The following is a 9,583-nucleotide window of genomic DNA, read 5'->3' on the forward strand; positions in this document are numbered from 1 at the left end:
AATATAACAGACATAATATATTACATATTATGGGCAGTACTCGAGCATAAGGTACTCAAAAATGGTGCTCAAATACTCCAAGTGGGTACTAGACTGATGTGCTTATTTTGAGCTCCTAGATTAATTGAAGGGCTTCATACATGTGAGTACTCCGTGACTCAGTGACATTGAGTACTCAATATCAATATCTAAAATCACTTTTAGGGCCAGTAATAAACCAGAGGGGATCAAGCCTCAATGAGGCAACTGATGGGAGCTGGTCTGAGCTTGCTTTATTTCTCACACATGTTTTTTGTGTCGTAATATATTTTTGTTTACGAATTCTTGTAAAAAAAAGTGTGAATTGAATGCGATATTTTTATTCTTTTGTTGTTGTTTTTGTACCATATAATTTTCATCACAAATTATTATATGTATATTATTTGTTATGGCGTTATGTAAAGATGTTCTTTGAAGAATTTCTATAGCTACTGTACCGGGTGTCACAGAAATCTGTCTCACCCCCAAAAAATCTTAATTTGCCAGATATCGGATTGAGATTTAGTACATGGACACTACATATTATTTCTTATGGACTGAAGTTGCAAACGGTGTATGTCCGACTTCCTGTTCAACCGGAAATGGTTGTAACTTTCAATTTTCATATATGGCGTGATATATGTATATTTTCGCATATTCGTATTCAACGTTGAGTGAAATATCGTCGAAATAAAAATAAAATAAAAAGGATGAGACTTCTGCTATACATCTAATTAGCCGGAAGAAAAGTGTTGGTGGACGAAAAGTGTCTGCGGACGAGAAGTGTCTGCGGACGACTTTTCGTTCGGAAATTCATACGCCAAATGCCATTTTTTGTTCAGGTCGACGGAAATTGTAATTCAAACTACATTCAGAGGAGAGTAGATATTCATTCAATATTCTGAACACCAACTCATAAGACTCTTGTCGTAATCCAAATATTCGATGATAAACATTGAAGTGCTTGTCTCAAATTGAGTACTTCTCTACTATAAAAACTCCAATATAGTTATTCCAAGAAGAATATGTTTGTGAAATACTCCACTCCACCTGAAGTACACTTGCACTCAAAATATCTGAACAAAAAATCCTCACCTGGAAGTGAGTTCCCGTAAGGAGACAGGAAGTGATTGACTAAATGATATATATTTATTTATTCATAAACAAATCCCATTGAAGGAAATATGAAGAGGCTCCTCGATTCTCGAGTAAATATGAAATGAGGTTGACTTACCTGAGATTAAACCAGGATCAAGTGTGAGAAGTAGTTTGGTATGGGAAAATGAGAATCAGATATCGACGAATGTCTGAGTTAGTGCAGACATTAGATGGATAATTAGAAATTGAAGATATGATTATAGGTACTCTTTTATTGTTGCGGTTTACTGATAAATGAACATTTGGAAAAAAATATTATTTCTCCACATATATTTTTTTTGAAAAGTATTTAATCGTGAAACGACTCTACAATACTATTGTACTATAGCTTTAGACTTATTTTGAAGGTAGAACATAAAAGAGTACTAAAAAAATTATAGGTACTTTCGGTTGATATACTAGAAATTCGAAGCAGACATATCCAAAACTATACTCGATATTTCATATCACTTTTTACAGAATCAGCCTATAGTTTATGCTTAGCAGTACCTATTAGAGATGTTTCTAACAATTTCAACACCTTGTCTGACCTGTCAAGTGACAATTTTTTTGATTTATAATTGGAAGAGCGACAGTAGCAATATTTCGATAATCATGATAAACCATTTTGTTTTTTATGATTTGCGATTTTCATACCCACGATCGAAAGATAAATTTAAAAGATTCAACATTGATCATTAGTCAAAAACTATTTTCGTATTGAAGCAAATTGTTGAAAGGGACTCAAAAGATTCTATCACAAAAGGGAAACAGGTTTTTGAGGACACACATTAACTAGTGAGTAGACCGACTAACCCAGGCCTTAGAGTGTCGAATTTTTGGCAAATTACAATACGAAATTAATTCATGAAGAAATAGTTGGCAATCAAAAAATTATAAGAATACAAAAATTAAAAATTTTTTGCATGAACTCAGATTTTTTATAGCACAAAGTCATATGTTGTTTATTCTGCTAAGTAGTAGAAAGATAAGCATTACAAGAGTAGTAGAACATGCGTAGAAACTTTTTGTTCTACTGTGGTTCAATGGGTTCTTATTGGCCAATCCAAAAGTCCATCAGAGAAGAAATGAAATGAGTAATCTATTGTTTCATCTACTATGGAGTCAAGACGGATATTTTTGTTTCTAATTCAGGTATTGGTGTAATCTGTGTATATGGGCTGATGATTTTTATCGACTAACTTTTGAATGAGAATTCTGGGTAGAATCCAAAATTTTAATCTCTTATAGCTATATCAGTTTATAAAATCGTTTGGGCCATGTCTTCAAAAGGCTTTGTATATGTTCTGCCCTGGTCATTGGTTAGAAAAACTTTTTTTATATAATTTGAAGTGTAATAGAAATGAGGTCGGATATCTCACAGAAGAAAATCCAGGAACATTCGATCCGCTTTCCGTCTTGAATTTCAGTGTGCGTGATTGTTATCATTGGGCATTATTCTCTTATATCGAAAACCGATAAGAGAGTACACTGAATACAATCAAGCATTATTTTACATTGAATGGATTTATTTCCAGCGGATAGATTTCGATCGGGAGCTAGATTAAATAAGGTGTTATCGCCACAGCAGTGGAAAAATATGATGGATAAGAGATTACTATCGATCATCAATTGTATTATGCCTGAATAGAAACACATTGAGGTTATATATTTCCACGAACGTAAAGAATACCTTTCGTTTTTCTTTATTGAAAATTTTGAAATCTAACAACAAACTGAAAAATATTATTCAACAATCAAATTGGTTTATTTCTCGTTTCGAGAAGTTTCTCATCAAAACCGAAGAAAAATTATCCTGATGATTAGAAGGTTATATTTTCAGCAATCATAGATAATCCGAGATAATTCAGTGTAGAAGGGCAAGATTGAGATTAATTTAAATTTTTTTTTATAACGGCACAGAGACGATTATTTGATTATGAAAAAAGTACCCCTTCAAGAGTAATTTTAATTAATCTGTGAGCCAACGATATTCCCGAATACTTTTCAAATTAAAAAATCAATAAGAATTCGCTGATTATTCTAAATTCTTAACTCAAAACCTGTAAGTGTTGTGGTAGCACCGTTTCCAGACCATTATACATACATTATGTCGAGTTCATTTAGAATAACTTTTGAAATATGAATTCATTCAGGTTCTCTTTGGAATGTTCGTACTCGAAAAATGATTGATGTGCAAGCCAAATTTCATATTCATACGAAATTTTCGATATAGTCATTAAGGGATCCCCAGTGAAAAAATTGGATCAAGCTACTTGATATATTCAATATAGGTATTCATAAAATTTAAAGATTTCTTCCACTTCAATGCATAAATTTTATTTTATCTTCGGTTGAGATTAATATTTTTCCAATAATTATTTATTTATCTTTTTATTTTTTGTACTTCTTGGGATTTTTGCATGTACGCCAGCTCTCTACCTATACAAAAAAATTCTAGATTATACAGATAAAAATACAAATATTTTCAGATAGATATATTCACTACTTCAAACCTAATTTAAGATAGGACATGGAGATTCGAAAAGTAAATACAATATTTTTCAATTTTTAACAGATGTTAAAATGATAAGAAATCCATAAAAAATATTTGCGATATGTTTTTCTATCTTACTTCAATGAGATTTTTCGACGAGTTATGATATTGTGCTTGTAAATATTGCTTGAAAAAAAAAAGTAGTGAAGAAGTATCTTATTCGGTGTGAAAGAGCCGATATTACTAAGTTCCTTAATTTTACGTATTCCACATCCATGCTCCAAATTCTTCAATGAAATCATGAACCGAATTTAAAGCTTCATATATTCTTCGGTACTTACAAATAGGTATCATAGAATTTAAACATTGACAGTGTTTTTAATTATTCCATTATAGTAATAGTAATAGTATTTATTGACCCAAAAGACACAAACAAAGATGTGTATAAGGCAGGTCATTTTATATAGATATTATAAATTATGAATATTCAAAAGAATATACAGTACAATGAATCAGTTCTACAAAAGAAAAATATATACACATTGATACATAAAGACAAGAAAAAAAAATATATTTGATACCAAAATAAAAACATCATATTCATTGAGAGTGGTTCAAAGTGGTAATGGAATCGCCCATAAACTCATCAACAGAATTATAAGCTCTGGAAACCAACAGATCCTTCAGATGCCTCTTGAATGATTTAAAATTCAAGATCTGCACTTCAACAGGTAGATGATTAAAAAATTGTATGCCCTGGTATTTAACATGCCTTTCAAAGTTCGTTCTATGCTTTGGAATACTCAATAATCTTAGTACATCAATCTTTACTAAAATTGAACCTTCTTCTTTTCAAAAAGACGAAAATTATTGAAATCTGCAAAATGAGAATATGTCGAAGCTTACTTCGATGTAACGATCAATTATAAAGATCCTGTATATTTTTATAGATTATGTTTTCTCGTATGATTAAAATTTCGAAGAATTTGATACATTAACCGTATGTATGAAAGCGAAAAATCTGTTTTATCCATTGAATTATTCCTTAGTTCCATTTCTCCTTATCGAGAAATAGTGGAAGTAGGTATCTTTAAAACTTGATTTCAACCTGTGATAGTAAAAGTAGAATGTTCAATATTTGCACAAAAAGTCGACGTGGTTATCATTCAACATGGTGTTTACTTTCTTTATCGAGTATTATACTGCACTCAATAAATCAATAGCTTATCACTGTTTGATTAATCGATCTACAGAGAATATTTGATGAATTCTTTTCTTGAAGGAGTATGGAAGATCGGGACTCTCATATGTGTATTTTATGCGAGGTAGTTTTTTTTCTCAACTTCCTACAGAAGGCTTTACTCTCGTGGACTTCATGAATTTAACAACTTCTCATTTTAACTGCTTTAGAAAAATGGGCTTATGCTATAATTAATGAAAGTAAAAAAACTGTTCAATTCAGCACAAGAACAACTAACGATATTTCTGTTTTGAAAAATAAACGGTGCATATAAATCAACCATGCCAATTGACTTCATGCTGACAATTGAAGTGCAATTCATTGATCAGTGAAATACTATAATACTAAATCAAAAATGGTGTTTTCTTGCTGGACTGGCTGATTTTAAAATCTATTTTTTCAGTAGAAGACAAGTAATGAACAAAATGGTTCGAAAATATTGAAAACCATCCCCGTAAAATGAGTAACATCGAAATAATGGGTTTCACACAAAATTTGGGATGTTTAAGTCTTCTTGAATGAAATAGTGGATAGTCAATGTTGTATGTTAATGTAGGAAATTTATTCGTGGCTCCAGTGTTCGCACAAAAGCACCCATTTCAACTTATATGGAACTCTCATCGAGTCAGAGTTTTTCCGAGTCCAGTTCGGTGGAAGTTAATGAATTAGCTGCCTTGCCAGTAAGGGCAATAATTTATCTGTCTAAATAAATGTAACGTAAAAAACAGTACAGATTTATATCCCGGATACAAAGGGACAAGAGGACGGCTGACCCTCCACTCACCCCTAATCAAATCAAACATAACATGCACAAACAGATTCACTCTGAAATTTTTCAGGGTGCTCTTCAGGACAGTATTGGGTAGTTTTTTCCTCGTTTTCCTTCGATTTTTCCAGCCAGAAGATCCATAAGCTTGAAGTAGGTATAGTTTACATATATATCTCTTTCTCCCATACATATAGATAATAATAGATATTTCAATAAAAATAAAGGTATTAAGTATATATACAATTACTACACTATCCGTATATTGTGTTGAGACTTCACGAATTGAGAAAATAATTAGTCAATAGTAATCAGCTAAACTTTTAGTGAATTAATAGTTCTATCTTCCATAAAGTGGTATAAAATTTTTTTTGATGAAAACTTGTAGGTAGCATTGAGAATATACAGCAGATTTTACAAATTTTCATTCAATTTCAAGATTTTATCACAATATTTTTTTACAATTTAAGGAATTGCTCTGAAGGCTTGTTTTTTTGGATTTCCTTTTCGATGGGGAGATGATTCCTCGATTAAAATAGGCAGGGATAGTTTCTATAATTTTCGAAATTTTCGAAATCTACCTCCCTTCCAAGATACAGCTTTTGGAAGGCGAAGACGAGTTGACAGTTTTTAATTTTTTTTACGGGTTCTAAAAGACACTGAGTCATAAGACTATACATAATATGAAGCACTAAGTAGATGTTACTCACACAATTTTTTTAGATTTCATAACTTTATTATTAGGGGTTGAAAATAACAACCTCTTAAGATTTTCCCTCAAAAATTGTTTTCGTGGGATAGATTTTCGGAAAATAAAATTCTCTTATGGTTTTCCATTCCTTTCTGGAGAAAAAAAGTATGTTTCTTGCAAAATTTGTTTTTCTTGGAATAAATAAAAACTTATAAGCAGTATACGAAGGTTTATGGGGCAGAGTTGATGCATGTATTTTAGCGGCATGTAGTCATATCAAAATTTTGCAATAGACTTTTTTCTCCAGAAATGAATATTAAACCATAAAAGAATTTTATTTTTCGAAAATCTATCCCACGAAAACAATTTTTGAAGGAAAATCATAAGAGGTTGTTATTTTCAACACCTAATTATAAAGTTATGAAATCTAAAAAAATTGTGTGAGTGACATCTATTTAGTGCTTCATATCATGTATAGTTTTATGACTCAGTGTCTTTTAGAACCCGTAAAAAAAAATTAAAACTGTCAACTCGTCATCGCCTTCCAAAGACTGTATCTTGGAAGGGAGGTCGATTTCGAAAAAAATTTATAGGAACTACTCCTGCTTATTTTCATCGAGGAATCATTTCTCTAAGTCCTTCGCATTTGATTATAGACACCCGACAGCCTGTATATTGTAAATAATAATGACGTTAATCGGAATTTACCGAAAAATTTACCGAGAAGGCGGATATCATAATATCTATAGTATAGCTATAGTAGAACATCAAAATTAATTTTATTTTCGAGAAATTTTTCATAGAAATAAATGGGGGGCTAGTAGTAGAACTGACCATTTTTTTCAGCAGTGAGAAGATGGCAGACAGAAGTGTCAAAATCAATCTACTTTCCATGAACAAATTCACCTCCAAAAAGTTATTCCAAATAATCAAAAGAAAAAAAATGAAAAATTCATCGAATCAAGTCCTCCCCTGGTCAGCTTCTAATAGTTGTTCACTTTTCCAATTTCTCTGCCCGTTTCACGCCCCGATTTGTCCGACGACAGTTCGATTCAACGGGAGGCACAAAAAAAGGCAGACCGGATGGAAATTAAGCTGGATTAGAGTTCGCGAAGGAGGACGGAAAACGGAAAAATAAATAAGAATTGCTACCAGTTGTGGGTCTTTGAAAAGAAATGTCGTTGACAGTCGGACCGGCCTCAATTGTCTGCTTTTTTTATTATCGGAACAGCGGGAGTCCCCTACTCCATAAAAAGAGTTCGGATGAGTGGTCATTATAGGGCATTAGGAATCTTCGGGGATATTTTATTTTTTTCGGCTTTTATTAATAGAGTAATCAGGCTTTTTGTCAGAAAAATTGATCCCCTATTGTGAAGAGGGGTGCAAAGGAAGTACTCAGAAAATGAATATTTTGAGGCAAACTTTCCATTCGCCTTTGATCGATGATAATCTGGAAAGATTATTTGTCTCCCAACATCAAATAAAATAAAATTCCAAGAATTATATACAGACAATAAATGATGAAAAACATAATTTTTTAAAATGGCCTTTTCGAGATTTTATTTTTTACTTTGTTGAATTACTTCAACTTCTATATTTACGCCTATCTTACAGGAAGCATCACTTGATGATTCTCTTATTTATCTCAAAAATTACACCTTCAATTTGGGAAATCATAAAATGTCTGTAGTGCATCAAATACAATTTGAGAGATGTAAGATTTTTACATGTTTTCTTCAAGATTTTTTTTTCATGGATAATCTGAGCAAGAATATTCTAATATTTGAAAATGACTTGCACAATAGCAGCGTTAGCAAGATTTTTAATTGGCGAAATATTGGGTGATAATATACAGGGTGAGTGTTTGACTCGTACAAATATTTCAACAATATGTCGAGGTTGAGGTCGAAAGAATCACTTTTTTTCTATACCATTTTTTCCAATTCGGTTCTGATAAAAAATATAGCCGTTTTAACATTTCATAATGAGCTGTGTCACCCCTAGAAAAACAAAAATACCTTCAGAATAACTATCTAAATCTGTGACACTACACATCTGTGGATCTTTGAAAAAGAGTTGCATTTAGCCAAAGTACTCAATTTTCCGAATGTCACAGATATTCGTGCATTAAACGCGCATTTTACGAGAAAATATGAAGAATACTTTCAATTTACAAAGCGTTCAAATTCATTAGATAGCGAAAAACTTATAGTTTCAAGAGTTGGGATCTTTGAATTTTTGGTGTTTTTATCGTTTCCGAGGTCGAAAGAATGATTTTTTTCCTTTACCATTTTTCCTACTTCAGCTCGGTTGAAAAGATACAGGCTGTTGAAAATCCACAAAAAAGTGTAATTTTGTTGAGTCTGGTATAGCTTTTTATGAAAACTTAAAATGCTTAGACCTTTTCACCTAGGCCGAATAGAAATAAAAAAGATATTTGTTTTGCCTATATACGAGGTGAGTATAAATAAAGTATTATATAATATAATAGTACAGGCTATCAAGCCACCTAGCTCAAATCTCCCTCTATGATTTCCAGACCAGAAGAGCCATAGACATAGAGACATGGACTGAGCAATGCCAGCATGAAATTGGCTATTTTATAGAAAGAGAGAAATGATCGCAGGGCCTATACCTGTTTCTTTTGTGTTCACATAGAGGTGAGTGTGGACCAATCAAAATTCTAGAAGAAGACAACTCCATGCCTGATGTTCAGCTTCTCACTGTCACTTTTTTGACCGTATTTCATGCATAGATAGAAAGGGAAGGCACAGTCCATGTCTCTATATCTATGGGTAGAGCAATGCATCGATATGGGCCATAGAGTTCATAAGAACTGCATTGGGGACTGAAAATGCATTATGTCCTTGATTCTATTAGCATTTAATTAGTTTCCGTCAGTTTTGGGCCGTTTATCAACGAGGTGAGATTTGTATTGCTCTGATGATGTCAGATAAAACTGAAACCATGATCAGCTTCTAATCTTCTTTATTTCTTCAACTCAATTAATAGTTGTTATTATAATTAATGAATGAGCTGAACAATAAAATAATAAGAATTAATTCAGACGCATACCATCTACTGAAATGAATATTAAATGAATTATGAGGAATATAGGACAAATACCGCAGTTCGTTTGGGTTCCGACTTGGGGGGGTTGTTTTCAAGCATTTTCCATCGGAGTGTGAGTTGTATTGCTCTGAGATCAAATGAGACCGAAATCATGCTCAGTAT

This window comes from Coccinella septempunctata, chromosome 3 (genome assembly GCF_907165205.1).
Source record: "Coccinella septempunctata chromosome 3, icCocSept1.1, whole genome shotgun sequence".
NCBI lineage: Eukaryota > Metazoa > Arthropoda > Insecta > Coleoptera > Coccinellidae > Coccinella > Coccinella septempunctata.